This window comes from Moschus berezovskii, chromosome 24 (assembly GCF_049115385.1).
Source record: "Moschus berezovskii isolate FMDL1 chromosome 24, NW_MosBer_1.0, whole genome shotgun sequence".
NCBI classification, from domain to species: Eukaryota; Metazoa; Chordata; class Mammalia; order Artiodactyla; family Moschidae; genus Moschus; species Moschus berezovskii.
In genome coordinates this window covers 54877782-54898950 of record NC_142483.1, presented here as the reverse complement: position 1 = coordinate 54898950, position 21169 = coordinate 54877782, and the positions used below count along the sequence as shown (strand labels likewise).

Below are 21169 nucleotides of genomic sequence, written 5' to 3'. Positions count from 1 at the left end.
TTGGGAAGAAAAGAGAAAAAAGGGAGATGGAGAGCAGGATTTTTTCCCCCATTAGTAGTAGTTCTGTTATGGGCTTCCCAGGTGGCGCTAGTGGTCAAGAACCTGCCTGCCAATGCTGGAGATATAAAAGATGAAGAACCCTTGGAGTAGGAAATGGCAACCTACTTCAGTATTCTGGCCTGGAGAACCCCATGGACAAAGGAGACTGGTGAGCCACAAAGGGTCAGACATGACTGAGCACCCACCCATACACAGCACTGTTATTACTTTTAGTATCATGACCATCGTTGCTATTAACATGACCCCTTCAGGATGGAGGAGGCATAAGCTTCCTTTCCAGAAAAATGAAACAGATGAAGAGTCACGCGCCCCCTCCCTCTCCGCCTCCTCCCGTGTCTGATTTGCTCTGGGTGGGAAGATGCCTTCAGGCTCCATGGTCCTGCTCTTGGCAGCTTCAGACAACACAGAAGCAGGTTTGTGCCTGTGGACTGTTGGGGACCGTAGTGACATAAAGAAGAAATGACAAGCAGAGTAGTCGGCCATGTTTTCTGTTCTAGGAGAAACAAATGTACAAGCTGTTCCTCCCCGTCTCCGCGTCTGTGCCCAGGAGGAGACAAGACAAGTTTGTAGGAATGCCCAGGTGGCTCAGTGGTAAAGAACCCTCCTGCTCGTGCAGGAGGCGCGGGTTCGACCCCTGGGTCAGGAAGATCCCCTCGAGAAAGAAATGGCAACCCACTCCAGTATTCTTGCCTGGGAAATCCCATGGATGGAGGAGCCTGGCGGGTTACGGTCCATGGGTTTGCAAAGGGTTGGACACGACTTAGTGACTGAACAACAGCAGCAACCCTTAGCACATCCTTGGGCACCTCTACCACTGAGGTCCTTCCCCAGATCCTCGGGATGTTGGGTGAAACCGTGGGAGGAGCGCTGACATAGGACTTGAGGAGACTGGACTCCGATTTCATTCACAACCTCAGTGTTACCCGAACTCTTCGTGTCTCACTGCCAGGCACGTAGTAAATGCTTAGAAAAAAATCTTGAGCATTTACTGTTATTGGATTTTTAAAAACTGAAGTATGGTTAATTTACAAAATTGTGTTGGTTTCGAGTGTAAAGCAAAATGATTCAGTTACATATATATAATATATGTATTCTTCATCAGATTCTTTTCTAAAACCTGCTATTAGATTTAAATACGGGTTGATAGGAACCATGGAGCTTAGTGAATTTTCGTACATTATCTGCTAGATCCCATGGTGTCACCTTTTAATGAAAATAATGGCGTAGCATCCCTCGGAATTTAAGGTTCAAAACTGTTTCACAGTTTGGGGTCACTGCAGCCCCGCCAGTTAGAGACACACTGTCGCCCGAAGGTTGTCCTGACAGCTCTGTCATCAGCAGTGCCCGCGGGTGGATAGCACCCGCGTGGGCACAGCCGCTGCCTGTGGGGTCAGGGAGCTGTGACGGAGTCTAGACAGAAACAGAGAGAGGCGTCCCGGGGGGTTTGCACTCAGGTCATACGACTTGAGTGGCTGATCTCGACACCTCTAACCCCCTTCTCTGAGCTGTGAAAAGCCCCCCTCCATTGCCTCCGTGCTGCAGCAAGAAGAGCTGATTTGAGTTTAAATCGGGAAGCACTCATTCCTGAGCTGAAAACCAGTTTCTTCTTCTGCCCCCATGCTGGACTCATGGCCCACAAAGGGTCCCAAACTTGGGGCATCCTGGTATCTCATTTTGCCTCAGAGACCCACTCACTGAGAGCCCCGTCATGTTTTTGGTGATGCAGCGATTCTAGCCGAGGCTTTGGTTCAACAGGAAGTCGGGAGTGGACACTGAGACCCTGAAGCAGCCTTGTCCATGAGCACCAAAGAATTGATGCTTTCGAATTGTGGTGCTGGAGAAGACTCTTGAGAGTCCCTTGGACTGCAAGGAGATCCAACCAGTCCATCCTAAAGGAAATCAGTCCTGAATATTCACTGGAAGGACTGATGCTGAAGCTGAAGCTCCAATATTTTGGCCACTTGATGCGAAAAGCCGACTCATTGGAAAAGACCCTGATGCTGGGAAGGATCAAAGGCTGGAGGAGAAGGGGGGTGACAGAGGATGAGATGGTTGAATGGCACCACCAACTCAATGGACATGGGTTTGAGCAAACTCCGGGAAATGGTGAAGGACAGGGAAGCCTGGCGTGCTGCAGCCCACAGGATCACAAAGAGTTGAACACAACTGAGTGACTGAACAACAAAGTCCAGTAGGGCTGGGAGCTTCGTGTGGAGGCACCAGCGCTCAGTGAGCCTCCTTCCGTGGGTGAGGGGAGGGTTTGCTGCTTCTGATGACCATCACCCTTGACTGTGCTGGGTTGGCCCTGCAGGATCTTGCAGGATCATTTGGGATTCTCATATCCAGTCTTTCTTTTCCTGGCTTAATCTTTAGAAAAGAGGAAGCAAACAAAGGACATTTATCGGGGTCCAGCCTCGATAAGGCCCAGGGTATCCTCGGGATGAACGGCGTCGGCGTCAGAGAGAGAGAGAGAGAAAGAAGAGAGAGACAGGGGCTGATGATTCCTTGGTTTACGCTGGAAACCAATAAAACCCCAGCACGGGGCTTGCTCTGTTTACGTAGGCCGCAGGCGCCCTCTCGAATCACTGGAGGCACCCCACCAGGGCACCCCCTCGAGTGAGGCTTAGAAGCCCAGGCAGATAAGTAAACTCAGAGGGCCCAGCGCTCCAAGGATCTCAACCAGAAAAAGGAGAATAGAGAAAAGGATGGAAAAAGAGAAAGAACGACACGGGGAGACCAAGCTTCAGTGAGCAAGGCCCAAAACTTTATTTTCCAGTGCTGCTTTTATACCCTAAGTTGTGCACATAAAAAACAGAGAAAGAGAGGTATAGAGTCACGCCAAAATCACGCGGGGTCAGCAGTCTTGACCCTTATCAGGATCAGGGCTCATTTTTGTATGTCTCGTGATATACAAAAGTTTTGGGTGGTTTACATCATCTTCTGGCCAGGTGGCCTGCTAACAGTTTATGGCCCTCTCTCCTAACAAAGGTTAGTTAGCTAGAAAAAGGCTTATATTCTTTTAAGTTGATTTTCCTAAAGTCAGGTGCTATACACATGACAAGGTTACATTCCTATAAGGTACAGGTGTAGTGAGCTACAAGAAAGGAATTTATTAACTTAAGATCTGATGTGGTTAAATCAAAGGCTACTACTTATATTCTCTATATGTGATTAATATATTTCCAAGGATACAACAGATACAGGAAACTTTGCAGCAAGCATTGATTCAACAATGAAATCTCTTTTAGTACTATTCTAATGATTTTAACTTCTTCAACAGATTTCTGTATTTTAGAATATCAGACTTTCTGTCCTTGCATGGCTGGGAGGCTATAAACAGTCACACTCATAGTTGTAAGAGCCCGGACAAACTTGTCATGCAAGTTAGAAAGCTATCAGAGGGGCTTGGATTGGAACACTCCTATTAAGCCGAGGAGAACTTTTAAACTACAGCTCTGAATTAATGTTTTCAGAGAAAGGTGGTTGGGGGAAAACCCCCGTAAATATTAGAGGACTTGGTAAGAGGCGTAAGATAGTAAATCAGTCAGATTCCGGTTTTCTTTGGGGTAGATGCTCAGGTAAGTTCAGGGAGTTCCTCGAGCCCTGATTAGCCTTTGCCCATCAGGCCTCTTCCCCAATTGACCTTTGCCATGGGTAGGATTTCCCTCGCTGGCTCCCGGCAGACATTTCAAAACAAAACAAAAGCAGAGTAGGAAATTCATGCTTTCTAATGTTCGCCAGGTAAGTTACATGCGGGGGAAGGAGCAGTGAAGGTATGGGTGATTTAAAATTTTTTTTTTGAGTTTTTTTTTTTTCTCAGTAACTCAGATGTCCCAAAACTACAACATGGATTTTAACAAGCCACATGGGAGAACTCCCTAGCAGTCCTGTGGTGAGAACTCTGTGCTTCCATGGTAGGGGGCACAGGCTTGATCCCTGGTCAGGGAAGGAAGATCCTTCATGCTGCAAGGTGTGGCCAAAAAAAAAAGTCACATGGGTACATCTTTGAGGGAAGGTTGTTGGAAGATCCCGTCAGAATTCCATCATGGAGGGTAGAGGAATTTTGCCTGCACTGCAAGGCAGTAGCTTGAATTTATAGTCCAGCGTACTTTTGCTCTAAAGAAAAGTACACCTGATCCTAGAAACCCCTGATCCTCTGGAGGTGCTTTAGAGATGCCCCATTCAGTAAATGACGTCTTAATAGGGAGCATCGACCCTGACTGCAAGGGGTGCCAAGGAAGACACGAGTTCAGTGAAACTAGGTTGGACTTACAAGCCCTTGACTGCTTTGTTCTAGGGGCGTTTTCCTGCAACCCAAGAGAGCAGTCACACTGCGATTTTGTGGGGGTTTCTTCATGGGAACCTGAGAATTTCACTGCCGGGATTGTCTGCTCATCCTTTTATTATCAGCTCTGGGCACAGGCTTTGAACGGTGCCTCTGCGCCTCTGGACTAACCATTTAGGAAATACCCTGACTTGAAGGCGGGATTCCGCTCAGGGAGTTTGAGTAAGAAGAGTAAGACAGGAATTTTTTATTTTTTAAAAAAAGTATTTATTTATTTGGCTGTGCCGGGTCTTAGCTGTGGCTTGTGGGATCTAGTTCAAGCTGGACCCCCTGCATTGGGAGTGTTACGTCTTAGCCACTGGACCGCCAGGGAGGTCCCTGTGAAATTTTTTTATTAATATATCTTTTTTCTTTCTTTCCACTTTTGGTAAGGAGGGGGAGTTTTCTGGAATGGGCCTGTGGGTCCGATTGAGGCATCACGGATGGAGACACTGACAGCCTCCTGCAGAGATGTTGAACTGTGGGTCCTGGTGAGCGTGACACTTGAGTAAGTGGGGGAACTTGCCGTCACATCCTTCCGTTTCTGTGCTCCTACTCGCCCACTCTGGAGCACCTCGGTGGGCCTTTGGGCATCCATTTGGTGGGTAAAGTAAATGGGAAACAAACAGAGCTAAGCTGCCATCGCTGTTTTCAAAACTTTACAGTTAAAGGAAGAAGAGATGTGGACACGGGCCAGACGCAGGCAGGATGAAGAGTGAGAGAGAAGATGGCCACACTGGGTCCCTGCAGTGTCAGCTTGGAAGTGAGAGAGGGTCCCTGCCGAGTCGGTTTGGAAAAGGCCAGGCCAGACACTGTTGATGTTATTCCTGGGAGGCCCTTCTGAGGCCTTAATGGGCTACATTTCTAAGGCTCAGTCCAGCCTTTCCCAGACTAAGTGGACTGTGAACCCTGTTTTTTGGACTGTCTTGGAACATATTTTGAAAAATGTGACTTAGGGAGCTGGTGACATATTTTTTGGTGGCTTGCGGTGTTTGACACTAATTCTTAGTTATCTGGGGTTGATAACCTATGTTATTCCTTTTAAGAAAACCAAATGCTTCTCTCCACCTCCCCTTTTTAAAAATGAATTAGCTGTTTTTTTTAAAAAAATGTTTATTAGCTTTCTTTCTTTTTTTTGGCTGCATAGTATGCAGGATCTTAGTTCCCTGACCAGGGATTGAACCCACAGTCCCTGCATTGGAAGCATGGTGTCTTAACCACTGGACCCCTGGGGAAGTCTTAAATTAGCTCTCTTTTGAGAAGCTCTTGACATTCCTTGAAATAACGAGACATCCTCTGGGAAGTTCCAAAAGGAAATCCACTGAAATCTAAAACTGTACTCAGTAACTCCTCTCATTCCACCTTTTTGACTTGCTGGGATCCATCTCCTGGTGGAGCGGATTGGATGAGATTGAGGCCATTGTCTTTTTCAAAATATCCCTAGAGATAAACTCCAACCCTTCCAGATGCCTAGTGTTTTCAAGGGTGGTCTCGAACCCTGACAGAGGGACAGCTTCTCAGAGCAACTTAGAAGCCAGTTGACAAAAGGCAGGACAAGAATGTGAACTTTTCCGTAAGAGAGTTTGTGGCCAAACGTGTAGGGCCTTACAGAGGCGTCGAGTCGTTTGTGAGCTTGAAGCTCTGTGAGTATGAAACGGAAGCTGAATAAAAAAGCGCCTGCTTTGCGAATTTGGGAGTAGTTTTCTTGGACAGCAGCAGCTTTCGTTGAGAATGTATTTGAGGGGGATGAGGTGTGGGGGTGAGGTGTGAAGAACTGAATGACTTGAGTTGAAAGCTGAACTTTTCAGTTCAGTTTTTAGAAACCAGTCGCTTACATGGTGAGAGGGCTCCTCAGTGCTAAGTTCAGTTCTTTTTTTTTTATTTCCTACATTATAGAATATAAGGACTGCTATGGGTTTAAAAAAAATTCTTTTTTGATGTGGACCATTTTTAAGGGCTTTATTGAATTTGTTACTCTATTGCTCCATTTTATATTTTGGTTTTTCAGCCGTGAGGTATGTGGGATCTTAGATTCCCGACTAGGGATCGAACCTGCACCCCCTGCATTGAAAGGCAGAGTCTGAACCACTGGACTATCAGGGAAGTCCCTCTCCTTTTTTTATGTGAAACATGTTCCATTTATTAATACTTCAGGACTCCACCCTCAGCTGAATTCTGACCGGTTGTGAACCCATTCTGAAAGTCTTTTTGCCACTCTGGTAGGTATTTTGCTCTGATAAGAAAATGCTTTTGTGTATAATTTATTCCTAAAAATGCAGGACAAGACAGTGTTTGAAAACGGAACCACAGATTGACATGTTACTATTAGAGGCCTGGATATTGGGAAGTGGCCTGGGATCTGAATTTGTAAGTTTTTCTAACTCTTGGGGTGGTGGAGAGGGAAGTGGGGGACCCCGGACATCAGTCTGTCACTGTCCAGCCGTGTGTCCTGGGATGGTCTCTCGGTTTGGGCTTCTCTCCTCATCTGAACTGAGATTGGTGGTACAATTGACCTCAGAATCGTGCAAGGTCTAAGAGTATGGATCCAGGGAAGGGGCTTGCAGCACTGCCTAGCCGTTAGAGGCTGCTCAGTAAATGTTAGCTTATTTTTTATGTAAGACTTAAAACATAGATTAAGCAATAAGTGTAGCCAACCGTGATTACGTCTCTAAAGTCAGCTCTTCACATCTGACTTGGTGCATCGCACTTAAAATGACATTTAGCAGGAAAATAAGTGTTCGTGTTGGAGGAAAGACTTATTGTTAAAGGGTAGGAGGCAACAGATACTCCTAACGTTGTCTAGATTTTTTTTTTTTTTTTTGAAATTCACATATTGCCAGTGGAAAAGTAAATAAAAGTGAGCAGAAGTCTAACCTTTATGAAGGGCAGTTGAACAGCTGTTCTTTGTAAGGACAGACACAGGTACTCTGACTTAGGAGTTACACTGCTGTATAAATTTACCCTACAGCGAGCCTGAGTGTGTACAAAATGATATTTGTACAAGGTGATTCCTTGCAGCACTGTTGGCAGAGCAGAAGACTGGAAGCAACTAGCAGAGACTCTATGCTTGGGAACATTATGTAGCAGTTTAATGAGAAATAGGGTGCTTTCCGTTGGATCATCAAAAAAGCAAGAGAGTTCCAGAAAAACATCTATTTCTGCTTTATTGACTATGCCAAAGCCTTTGACTGTGTGGATCACAATAAACTGTGGAAAATTCTGAAAGAGATGGGAATACCAGACCACCTGACCTGCCTCTTGAGAAACCTGTATGCAGGTCAGGAAGCAACAGTTTAGAACTGGACATGGAACAACAGACTGGTTCCAAATAGAAAAAGGAGTACGTCAAGGCTGTATATTGTCACCCTGCTTATTTAACTTATATGCAGAGTACATCATGAGAAACACTGGACTGGATGAAGCACAAGCTGGAATCAAGATTGCTGGGAGAAATATCAATAACCTTAGATATGCAGATGACACCCCCTTATGGCAGAAAGTGAAGAACTAAAGAGCCTCTTGATGAAAGTGAAAGAGGAGAGTGAAAAAGTTGGCTTGAAGCTCAACATTCAGAAAACTAAGATGATGGTATCTGGTCCCATAACTTAATGGCAAATAGATGGGGAAACAGTGCAATCAATGACAGACTTTATTTTGGGGGGCTTCAAAAATCACTGCAGATGGTGACTTCAGAAATTAAAAGACGCTTACTCCTTGGAAGGAAAGTCCTGACCAACCTAGACAACATATTAAAAAGCAGAGACATTCCTTTGCCAACCAAGGTCCGTCTAGTCAAGGCTATGGTTTTTCCCGTGGTCATGTATGGATGTGAGAGTTGGACTATAAAGAAAGCTGAGCACTGTAGAGTTGATGCTTTTGAACTGTGGTGTTAGAGAAGACTTTTGAGAGTCCCTTGGACTGCAAGGAGATCCAACCAGTCCATCCTAAAGGAAATCACTCCTGAGTGTTCATTGGAAGGACTGATGCTGAAGCTGAAACTCCAATACTTTGACCACCTGATATGAAGAACTGACTCATTTGAAAAGACCCTGATGCTGGGAAAGATTGAAGATGGGAGAAGGGGACGGCAGAGGATGAGATGGTTGGATGGCATCACTAACTCAATGGAAATGAGTTTGAGTGAACTCCGGGAGTTGGTGATAGACAGGGAGGCCTGGCGTGCTGTGGTCCATGGAGTCGCAAAGAGTCAGACACGACTGAGCGACTGAACTAACTAACTAATTAAGTAACTAAGGATGCTTCCTGGGCTTCCCAGGTGGCACTAGTGGTAAAGAATCTGCTTGCCAATGCAGGAGACTTAAGAGACATGGGTTTGATCCTTGAGTTGGGAAAAACCCCTGGAGAAGGGGATGACAACCCACTCCAGCATTCTTGCCTGGAGACTCCCATGGACGGAGGAGCCTGGCGGGCTGCAGTCCAGAGAGTTGCAGCGTTGGAGGCGACTGAAGCGACCTAGCACACTTACACACACAGGAGGCTTTCTGAGTTCTTGGAAAAGATCTAAACGTATCGTCAGGACAGCAAGGGGAGGCGGAGGGGGAGAGTTGAGTATAATTTGGGAAAGATGCAGGGAAGAGTTGAGTATAATTTGGGAAATAGCAGCGTTTGCCTCTGGGTGGAAGGAGGGCAGGAGGGAATCTGCTGTGGCAAGAGAAACCCAGGAGGGATCTGGTGAGCAGGAGGCGCCTCACTGCCTGACTCTGTACTTCTCCATTTCCAGCTATAGCAGTGTATTACGTGTTTGACAAAGTAGAATAAGCAGGAGGCGGGAATTTCCTGGTGGTTCAGTGGCTAAGACTCTGAGCTCCCAATGCAGGGGGCCTGGATTCAATCTCGCATGCCATAACCAAGACCCAGTGCAGCCAAATAAATAAATATTTTCAAAATTTTTTAAAAATTAGAAGGAATTTCCACCCCAACTTTCCTCTTTTCATAAAGTTGGCAGCAGACTGTCACCATAACGGTGCTGAGACCCTGGGAATTTCTCTTTAGGTTTATGTCTCAGGAATGTGTGGCTTCATTTTCATTTTATTGTGAAAAATTTCAAACTGAGTGTGACATACTCCCATCTACTTACCACCCCGCTTCAGACACTGTTAATTTATGCTCCTTCTATATGCCTACCCATTCTGCCTCCAGGAGGATTTAGAAGGAAATGTCATTTCACCTGTAAATATTTTAGGAAGTAGCTCTAAAAGATAGGAGTTATCTTTTAATATTTTTGACAATAATTATATTTTAAAATAAAAAATGATTAAGTCAACTCCCCAACCCCTTCTCCAGTCAGTACACTGTCTCACTTGAAATTTGACCATGGGGTTCTTTTCTCAAAATATTAATTCTCAGTCTGTGCTTTAAGAGGTTTCACCACGTCATTCATTTTTAGATGCTCCCCAGAGACCTACTTCCAGCATTTCCTACATGTGAAGTTTGTTCTCAGCTGGACGGTCTGCTGACTTTGGTCCTGTGAACACGTAGTTAAGGATGCTGTTGCCTGCATCGGTGGTTCCACTCTTCCATTTAACACTCACTCTGATGAGCTAAAAAGGGTAAGAGGCAACAAAATATTCAGATATTTGTGTAGACTAGCTCTGCTGAGAAGCCTGGCATGGCAGAGCTGTCAAAACCACCCTCAAAAAAAACAACCCACAATGGGAAACAGGGATTTGTCAGCTCACATCAGGACGCTTGACGTAAAAGGCTTTGGGTTGCAATCAGTACCGTGCAGAGTGAACTTGAAAGTCAAGGCCCCTGTGGACTTCCTCCTGCAGGCGTTCTGCGCTGAGCAGCTATGTCAGAGAGGGAGCTCCACGAGAGGCTTCTGATTCTCACTGGAGATCTGTGAGTCTGTTGTCGAAAACCTAAACTGACTTCAATGCTGCTGCCTCCAGTCCTTAATCAGGTTCCCTTGTGCATCTGAAATGGAATTAGAGTTCAGAGAAACGAAAATGTATGCCCACACAAACACTTGGACATGAATCATAAAACCTAAAAAGTGTAAACAACTCAAATGTCCGTCAGCTGATAAATGGACAAGTGACGTGCAGTGAGGCGTACGATGGAATGTTGAAAAAGCGTACACGATGCTGACACATGCTCCAACACGGAAGCCGGGCGCAAGGGCTGTGTAATACATAATTCTGTTTGTATGAAACATCCAGATCTGTAGAGACAGTAGATCACTGTTGACTCAGGGCTAAAGGTGGTGATGGTGGCAGGAAAGGGGCAGAGACTGCTAGTGGGGAAGGAATTTCTTTAGTGTGATGAAAATATCCTAGAATGGTGGTGACAGTTGTACAGTTCTGTGAATACATTAAAATGCATTGCATTGTACACTTTAAATGGGTAGGTTTTATAGGTGGTAAATTACATCTCAATAGGGACTTGCCTGGTGGTCCAGTGGCTAAGATTCTGTACTCCCAATGCAGGGGTCTAGAATTGATTCCTGGTCAGGAAACTAGGTCCTACATCCCGCAGCTAAGAGTTCTTATTGGGACAGCTGAAGATCCAGTATGCTGCAACTAAGACCCAGTACAACCAAATAAATATTTAAAAAATAAATCTCGGGGCTGGTTCACAGGGATGACCCAGAGGGAGGATAAGGAGAGGAGGGAGGTGGGAGGGGGGTTCAAGAAGGGGAACACATGTACACCCGGGGAGGATTCATGTCAGTGTAAGGCAAAACCAATATAATATTGTAAAGTAATTAGTCTCCAATAAAAAAAAATAATAATAAAAATAAATCTCAGTAAAGCTATTATTAAACACCATTCATTGGCACTTCCCTGGTGGCTCAGTGGTAAAGAATCCATCTGCCAATGCAGGATACACGGGTTTGATCCTGCATCTGGGAAGATCCCACGTGCTGAGGACCAGCTGGGCCTGTGCCCCACAATTGTTAAGCCTGTGCTCTAGAGCCCGGGAGCCACAACTACTGAAGCCCGCGTGCCCTAGAGCGCGCTCCGACCACAGTGAGAAGCCCTGTCACTGCAGCTGGAGAGCAGCCCCTGCTCTCCACAGCTGGAGAAAAGCCTGTGCGGCAGGAGAGACCCAGCACAGCCCAAATCAAACAAATAAACAGTTATATTTAAAAGGCATTGAATTTACTTACAGTGCCTTGAAATGTACCTGAGTCTCTTCCTTGGCGTCTGTTTTGGTGTTTGTCTGGACTGGGGGTGTGGTGCAGCCCTGGGGTTGGGGCGTGTTAGGTGAGACCAGGAAGGAAGGGGTTGTGGCTTCCTTTTGCCTCTGAAACTCCATGCAAATCTTGTTTCTCTCCCTCCCGGATCACTGGGAAACAGAAGTGACTTTTATTTGACCCCGTGGTCTTACTTCCCACCTTCATTCGAGGTTAGGACAGTGGCTCCTTTAGCAGCTAATGACCTCTTTTTTCCTCTCTTTACCCCCACCCCAAAACTTGTTTTTAAAGTATCCTTGTACTTGTTGGGTGACAGCCGGTGACTTTCCTTTTCTGCAGTTTGCCTGTGTTGGCAGTTGTTTTGGTCTTCGGAAATCAGTGCTGGTATGAAAAAGACTGCCGCTTTTATTTATATGACCCAAGAAGGAGAAAGAGTTTAAAAACAACACCTGTAGGACTTCGCTGGTGATCCAGTGGCTAAGATTCCCAATGCAGGGGGCTCGGGTTCAATCCCTAGTCAGGGAACTAAGATCCCACGTGTCACAAGACCTGGTGCAGCCAAATAAATAAGTAAATATTAAAAAGGAAAAGAACCCAACGGAATTCCTTGGTAATCCAGTGGTTAAGACTCCCAAGTTTCTACTTCAGAGGACCCAGGTTCCATCCCTGGTTGGGGAACCAAGATCCCACAAGCCATGTGGTTTTGTGGCCAAAAAATAAAAAAGAACAACACCCAGTTCAGAGGTGTATTTTCCTACTGGTTAAAAAAATTGTATCAGCATGCTTCCCTGGGAAACCTGGTGCTATTTAAATGGCATCAGGGACCTAAGTGAGACTCGGGTCGTGCTTGTTCATTTGACAATCTGCTGAAAATAGAAAATTGTATGGGGAGAAGGGGGTGCTTCTCCAGTGGCTCAGCCGCAAAGAATCCACTTGCAATGCAGGAGACATGGCTTCGATCCCTGGGTAGGGAAGATCCCCCGGAGGAAGGCATGGCAACCCATTCCAGTATTCTTGCCTGGAGAATCCCATGGACAGAGGAGCCTGGTGGGCTACAGTCCATGGGTTTGCAAAGAATCGGACACAACTGAAGCAACTTAGCATAGCACTTGGGGAGAGTGGGAGGGACACACAGCTGGTGAAAGTGTGCCTGTGTGCATGAATGTGTGCGCGAGTGTGTACCTGTGGACTGACTAACTCCACAGACCTCCCTCCTGGGAAGCAGAGGGAGAGACACATCCTGCCCTGACACCTTCAGGGAAGCATCCTGGTGAAGAGCTCCAAGGTAGGGGAGCCCGACCTTAGTATCCCGAGCTACTTTTGAAGAGCAGGGAAATGGTGGCTGTAATTTGCTAGATCAGGAGGAGGCAAACCCCAGTCAGCGGGCCAAGCCTGTCCTGGTGCCAATTTTCAGGAATGTTTGTTCAAGCGGCCACGCCCCTTTGTTTAGATATAGGCTGCTCCCAGGTCTTAGCCACAGAGATGAGTTACTGCAACTGTCTGTCCTGCACAAGCCTGAGATATTTACTCTCTGGCCCTTCACAGAAAAACTGTGGACTTCAGTGCTCAGTGATGGAATTCCCCTTCCCATGGGAGTCCCGGGAAGAGGCCTGTTCCGTGCGTGGTACTTGGAAATTGAGTCCTTAGAAATCCCTTAGCCCATAATATGAACTCTGGCAATGCTGGCTGTTTCTTTGTATTTTCTCCTGTAAAATGATGCAGGCCCCGCCCAAGGCCAATTGGTTCTTTTAGTTGCTGGCATGTTTGGGTGAATGCAGCATTGGGCTTCCCTGGTGGCTCAGGTGGTGAAGAATCCACCTGCAATGCAGGAGACCCAGGTTTGTTCCCTGAGTGGGAAAGATGCCCTGGAGAAGGGAATGGCAAGTCTTGCCTGGAAATTCTGATGGACAGAGGAGCCTGGCTGGCTACAGCCCATGGGTTTACCAAGAGTCAGACACAACCGAGCGACTGAGCACACTCGCACTCAGCGGTGAATGGCTTTGAAACAGGCCAATGGATTTGGGGTATTTCTGGTGAGCCTGGGCTTGTACACCAGCCCTGTGTTTCTATGGCTGAGTTGGCTGAGCTTTATTTCTCCATCAGGACCTTCCTTCTTTTCCGTCTGTTCACAGTGATCAGACTTCTCATTTTACTGGTTGTTCGTAACACCACCTCTTGGGTCATCTACTTAGGAATAGTCAAGTGTGGTGTCTGGGGCCTGGACTCAAAGCTGTTTGCTTATAACGTGGAAACATTTCTCAAGTGTAGGAGCTGTATCTCCTGGGTTCAGAAACCTTCTTCCATCCACACGTTCCCTCGAGTTATCCCCTGTGAAAAGTACTCTCTGGGTCTCTCCTTTCCAAAGAGAACATGAACTTGTTATAAAGATTATAAATGCCTGTTTGCTGAAGTATTCTGTCTCCAGTGGGCAGGCTGCCAATTTAGTGTGATCATCTCAGGTTTATTGACCTGTTTGTCCTCTTACGTGAAGCCTTACTAGGCCTCTCTGCAAGAGTGAAGGTTGGATCTCTTTTTCTTATTTAGGGAATTATCACTGTTAAGCTCGTCTAAGGGAAAAGGAGGTTGGGGTCTCTCACATCATCATGCCCAGGCAGGAGCTCGGTGAACTGTTTACAGTCAGCTCAACTGGCAGCAGCATCTCACTCCAGTTTTAATGGGAGCTGTATCGCTGATCCTGTCTGTGACACCAGTTTTCTCGCTGTTCACACTGTCTGCACTGTTTGCTGAACCCAGGGTAGGCAAGGGCAAGGTAAGAGACGAGAAGGAGCCGTAGTAACTGTGAACACGTTTATTCTCTCCTGGCTGGCACGGTAGCCATAGCACAGCCTCTCTCCTGGCTGACGCAGCAGCCCTAGCAGCAGTCATTGCATAACCGTAATGTGGCAGTATGTAGCCACAGCATAGCCTTGTGTGATATAACCATTGTATCGCGCCAGGGTAGCCCCAGTGCGGCAGCGGCCAGGGCTTTCATGGTGAGGCCCATACAGGCGCACCACGCAGGGTAGCCCATGACCACGCCGGCACCTTGGGATGCACACGCACAGCGCTTTACATAATCTCACTGCTAATAGTCCTTATTTGCACTACTTGGCCTGAGAGAGCCTGAACACACCATCTTGGCTAATCTGCTCTCTCCCCACAGGAGCCCTGGTTTGTGACCACCCCCGGGGGAGCATCACCTGTCTGTATAAATAGTGAAATAGACCTAGGGGTTCCTGGTGTAACTCAGCTACAAGGAAAATTTCCAGGAATAGAGATGTATTGTTATTGACTGCCTCAAAAAACACCTCCATGGTCGCCTCTTCTTTAGGGAAAGAAGATAATGAGTTTCTTGGATAACACGTTTCCCCCCGGGGGAGGGGAGGGGACTTGTCTTTCAACATTCAGTGGAAGGAAGATGTGACAGTACCTGTCCAAATTAACCAGGGTTGTTTCCATGAACCTGGGCTTATCAAGTTTTTCAACCAAAAACTTCCCCAACCTCTGAGAGCAAACCCAGGATCTGCGGGTGAGGCCTGAAGCTTCCCAGGTGGGTTTTGTGGGTTTTCTTTTCTGACAGGGGTAAATTTTATACTTTATATTTAAAATTCCTGTGAGCTCTCCGCTCTGCAGTATTTCTGATCCTGATTTTCAGTGAAAATTAGGTCCTGTCTTAGTCTGCTCAGCTACTGTAACAAAATAATAACATAGGCGAGGAAATGGCAGCCCACTCCAGCATTCCTGCCTGGAGAACCCCAGGGGCAGAGGAGCCTGGTGGGCTGCTGTCCATGGGGTCGCACAGAGTCAGACACGACTGAAGCGACTTAGCAGCAGCAGCAGCAGCAGCAGGGGGCTTATAAACCACAGAAAAAGTTTTGACTGTTTTATGTATTTATTTGACTGTGTTGGGTCTTAGTTATTGTATGCGGGATCTTTGCTGCACCGTGTGCGATCTTTTTTATTGTTTTAATTGTGGCACAGGGACTCCCTAGTTCTGCTTGGGCTAAGTAGTTGCCACACGTGGGCCCAGTTTCTCCACGGCACGAGAAATCTTCCCGAACCAGGGATTGAACCTCCGCCCTTTGCATTACAAGGTGAATTTTTAACCACTGGACCACCAGGGAGGTTGCAGCCACAGAAATTTCTCTCTTACAGTTCTGAAGATGGGAGCTCCAAGGCCAAGGCACTGGCAGAGTAGGTGTCTGGTGAGAGCCTGTTTCCTACTTGATAGATTGCTGGCTTCTCATTGTGTTCATGCATAGCTGAACAGGAGAGTGAGCTTCCTGGTGACTCTTTCATAAGGATCCTAACCCCATTCACCTTGGATGCAAACACTTAATGGTGCCCATGAAAGAATCCGGCTCAGGATGGCTGGCTTAGAACTCTTAGGGACGCAGGTCTGTTCCCAAGCAGCAGCAGAGGCAGCCAGGTGGTGCAGAGGCAGCCAGGTGGTGTGGAGGCCAGCCGGGCAGGGCCCCCGCTGCACTCCTCCCACCCGCTGGCTGTCTCTGCGACGTTACATTGAAGCAGATCCTCCCGATTTCTCGCCCACGCTCAGTGACATGACTGGCTCTCCCCATGCAGCTGTTGCCCAAGGAGACATTGAGAATGTGCCTACTCTGAAACACTGACGCCAGAAATATCTGTTTCCAAAAGTGCCTCTGGTCCTGTGATGCCTGCCTGGTGAATAAAATCTGAACTCCTTAACCTGCTGGTTTGAGCTCTGCAGTGTGGCCCCAGCCACCCCGTGTCTCACTGCCAACCCTCTGGCCTTTGCCCACATCCGTAAACCAGGTGGGTGCCGAGTCCCAGCCTTGCCCCTGCCTGGAGGGCAGCTACTGCCATCCTGGCCTTCCTGAGGCTGTAAGTCATCTCCGGGCACCCAGAGTCATTTATTGCTCCTCCCGAATGAATCACCCAGCATTTCTTGTTGTGATTGCACTTCCTTGGCCCTTACCTTGGGCTGTGCTACAGGGTCTTCTGTTTCTTTTTTCTCCCTGGCCACACTGAACATTCTGCAAGGGAAAGAGCTGTGTCTTTTTCCTTGCACGCACCCTCTAGCCTCGTGCAAGCCTGTCTCTTTGCTTGTCTTGGTGTCCAGTAACCGTAGTGACCTTCATTCAGCTGTTGGAAGGAGGGAATAAATAGAGTTTTACACAGATGTGCTATAAACAGGTGCAATCCAGGAAAACTCAAGTTTACATGGAAACTAAATTAAAAGGTAATTCTGCTCCCAAACAGGATTTTAGGCATCTTGTGAATGACACTTCTCTAAGGCTTATAAATTTTGATTTACAGCAACTTGATAATCTTTTAGGAAAAAAACTTGAGTGACTTGAATTTGAAACTCTGAAGTAAAATTGCCAAAATAATCCCATTGTATTTTTCTTAGTTGCAGAGTATCAGATTTGGCACACAAGGGAGTTTTGGAGGGCAGCTGGAAGGGTCGGGTCCAAACTATCAAATTATGTAACTGTACCACAGCCTCCACTAGTCCTTAATGTAAGAGATACTTCATTTTTTAGATGACAGGTCAGAAATACTGAAGTATGGGATATACTGATAAGAGAAACTGCCTGGTCAATCTTCAGTAACGTGGGGAATGGTCTCCTTCTCCATGTGAATTCTTTTCTGTTGTAGTAACAGGTAAACCTTCAGTCAGTGAGTATTAAAACCCAGGAGTATATATTTATATCTATGTTACAGAGGTATGTGATCCTCACCATTAGGAAAGCAACACTTAATTGTTTTTTTTTTTAAGATGAACAAAATTGACAGATCCTTAGCTAAACTAAGAAAAGAGAAAAAAGACTGAGCTGAAAAAAATCAGAAATGAAACAGGAAACAGTACAACTGATGCCACAGAAATAAAAATGCTCTCAAGAGATTATTGCAGACAATTATACATCAACAAATTGGGCAATCCAGAAGAAACATTTCTAGTAACATACTACCTTTTATGACTAAGTCATAAAGAAATTAAAAATTTGAGCAGACCTAGAGTTGGACTGTGAAGAAAGCTGAGCGCCAAAGAATTGATGCTTTTGAACTGTCATGCTGGAGAAGACTCTTGAGAGTCCCTTGGACTGCAAGGAAATCCAACCAGTCCATTCTAAAGGAGATCAATCGTGGGTGTTCATTGGAAGGACTGATGCTAAAGCTGAAGCTCCAATACTTTGGCCACTTCATGCGATGAGTTGACTCACTGGAAAAGACTCTGATGCTGGAAGGGATTGGGGGCGGGAGGAGACGGGGCCGACAGAGAATGAGATGGCTGGATGGCATCACCGACTCGATGGACATGAGTTTGAGTGAACTCCGGGAGTTGGTGATGGACAGGGAGGCCTGGCGTGCTGTGGTTCATGGGGTCGCAAAGATTGGACACAACTGAGCGACTGAACTGAACTGATAACTTAGAAAGAGACTAAATCAGTCATAAAACAACTCCCACCAAAGAACCCTGGACAAGGTGGCTTCATTGGAAAATTTTGACAAACATTTAAAGGAGACTTAATACCAGTCTTTCTCAAATTCTTCCCAGAAATTGAAGAGTAGAGAACATGTCCAGATGTATTCTGTGGAGGCAAGCATTACCCTGATCCCAGAAGGAGACAAGGACGCTACGAGGAAACTGCAGACCAGTGTCCCTGTTGAACACAGATGCAAAAATCCTCAGCAAAGTACTAGCAAACACAGTTCAACAACACGCTGAAGATACTGTATATCATGACCAGATGGAATTTATTACTGAATGCAAGCATGGTTCACCATATGAAAGTTAATATAACATACCACATTAACACAATGAAGGAAAAAGACTTAATTTCAATTGATGAAGAAAAAACATTTGACAAAATTCATCACCCTTTCAAGATAAAGATGCTCAGCTCACTAGGAACAAACTCCACTTAAGACTGTGTATGAAAACCCATAGTTAGCATTGTACTCAGTGGTAAAAAACCGAAAGCTTTGTCCGCTGTCCCTACTTCTATTCAACAGAGTACTGAAAGACATACTAAATTAGTCAAGAAAGAGAAATAAAAGTCATCCAGATCGGAAATGAAGGAGTAAAATTATCTTTCTGCACAGATGACATAATCTTGCATGTAGAAAACCCTATATATTCCACCAGAAAAAAATCCACTGTTAGAACAAATTAATGAACTAAACAAACTTTCAGGATATAAATCTACACACAAAAATTCATTCTACTGTAATAAACTAACATGGAACAGTCCAAAAAGGAAATTAAATAATCCCATTTACAATAGCATCAAAAGGAATAAAATGCATTGGAATAAACTTAATCAAGGAGGCAAAAGATTTATACAGTGAAATTACAAAACACTGCTGAAAGAAATTAAAGAGGATACAAATAAGTGGAAAGACATCTGTGTTTGTGATTGGAAGGCTTTATACTGTTAAAATGTTCATACTGCACAGAGCAGTCTACAGAGTCAATATAATCCTATCAAATCCCCAAATGAATTTTTTTTTCAAAAGCAGGAAAAAATTCTAAAATTCATATAGAATTTCAAAAGATCCCAAACATCTAAAATATCGTGAGAAAGAAAAGTAAAGCTAGTGGCCTTACACTTCCTGATTTCAAAACTTATTATAAAGCTGCAGTCATCAAAACAGTATGGTACTGGCATAAAGATGGATGTCAAGCTGAGTACTGTCACTGTTTAACAGTCCCGAGGGAGCAGAATGTCTCTTACTGATTACAGTCTCAGGAAGGACTCCAGGCTCTTCTGCCATTGTATCTTGGTATTGGAGTTACCAAGGCTTTACCTGTATGGTGAACAGACATCAGTGTCAGTAGCAGACATCGGTCACTCCTGATTCAGTGGTTCCCCTCGTTAGCCAACACAGGGCAGTTGGCCAGTGACCACCCCTCTTAAGCCACAGTAGAAAGCCCTCAGCCCTTCCCCTGTGCAGTCTGAAATACTGAAAGCTGGGGGAGTGCCTGAGGGCTATTGTGTACATACTAAGGCAGAACAAAGGAACATTCATTGCGCTTGAAACAGGAGAAGATATTCCCAGGCAAGGTGATAAGCCCTGCTCAGGCTCTCTGAGTTCTTTATCTCTTGGTAATGCAGCGTTCCAGGCCCAAGGCTCATTCTTGTACAGCTGAGTGAGGGTCGGAAGACTGCACGGACAAGACTGCCTTTCCCAACAGCAGACATACAGCCCAGTGGGTCAGAATAGAGAGCCCAGAAATAAGCCCTCATGTCTATGGTCCCAGCAGGCGCTAGTGGTAAAGAACCCACCTGCCAGTGCAGCAGACTTAAGAGATGTGGGTTCCATCCCTGGTTCTGGAAGATCCCCTGGAGGAGGGCACGGCAACCCACTCCAGTATTCCTGCCTGGAGAATCCCATGGACAGGGGAGCCTGGTGGGCTACAGTCCTCAGGGTCGCAAAGAGTCGGACACCACTGAGTGACTTAGCATGCACATCTGTGGTCACATGATCTTCAACACAAGTGCCAAGGCGAGGCAACGGGGAAGGATGGTTTTTTCAGCTAATGATATTGGGAAATTTGGATATCCGCAGGCAAGAGAATGAAGTTGGATACATCCAATGAAGTTGGATACCTTACCTTACATCTTATACAAAAAGGAACTCAAAATGAATTAAAGACCTCAAGATAAGACCTGAATTATAGAACTCCTAAAAGAAAACATAGGGGAAAATCTTCATGACTTTGTATTCACCAGTGATTTCTTGGATATAACACCCAAAACACAGAAACCAAAAGTAGGGAAAATAGGACTACATCAAATTTAAAAATTTCTGCACAGCAAAGGAAGCCATCTGCAGAGTTAAAAGGCAGCTGACAGAATGAGAGAACATATCTGCAAGTCAAGTATCTGATACAGGATTAAAATCCAGAATATATAAAGAGCTCCTACAACTTAACAAGAGATTCAGTTTTTAAATGGGCAAAAAACTTGGCCAGACATTTCTCAAAAAAAGATATACAGATGGCCAAGAACAAGCTCATGAAGAGCTGCTCAGAGTCACTGATCATTAAGGAAATGCAAATTAAAGTCAAATGAGATGTCACCTCTCACCCAATAGGGTTCAGTTCAGTTCAGTTCAGTCGCTCAGTCGTGTCTGACTCTCTGCGACCCCATGAATCACAGCACGCCAGGCCTCCCTGTCCATCACCAACTCCCGGAGTTCACTCAAACTCATGTCCATAGAGTCGGTGATGCCGTGCAGCCATCTCATTCTCTGTTGTCCCCTTCTCCTCCCGCCCCCAATCCTTCCCAGCATCAGAGTCTTTTCCAGTGAGTCAACTCGTCGCATGAGGTGGCCAAAGGATTGGAGTTTCAGCGGTAGCAGCTATCAAAAAGACACAATGACAAGTGTTGCCAAGAATGTGGAGAAATTGGAACCTTGTGCCCTGCTGATGGTGGTTTAGTCACTAAGTCGTGTCTGACTCTTTGCAACCCCATGGACTATAACCCACCAGGCTTGTCTGTCCGTGGGATTCTCCAGGCAAGAATACTGGAGTGGGTTGCCATTTCCTTCTCCAGGGGAGCTTCCTGACACAGGAATTGAACCCAGGTCTCCTGCACTGCAGGCAGATTCTTTACTGGCTGAGCTGTGAGGGAAGC

General features: G+C 45.9%; 1 protein-coding gene and 1 long non-coding RNA gene across 4 annotated transcripts in view; one reads left to right on the top strand and one right to left on the bottom strand.

Annotated features, from left to right (window-relative positions):
- CMTM8 (CKLF like MARVEL transmembrane domain containing 8) overlaps positions 1-21169 on the top strand; it is a 97931-nt gene that overhangs the window by 54690 nt on the left and 22072 nt on the right. The window lies entirely within an intron of this gene.
- Positions 2303-11634, bottom strand: LOC129548183 (uncharacterized). 3 transcript variants are annotated; one of them, XR_016036120.1, is made up of 4 exons: positions 11517-11634; positions 10127-10321; positions 9811-9945; positions 2303-2427 (listed from the first exon to the last, which is right to left on the bottom strand). It is a non-coding gene; the product is annotated as an uncharacterized LOC129548183 (long non-coding RNA). The 3 variants fall into 3 exon arrangements; XR_016036121.1 differs by lacking the exon at positions 2303-2427 and adding an exon at positions 4439-4968; XR_008684285.2 differs by lacking the exon at positions 2303-2427 and having other exon boundaries at positions 9309-9945.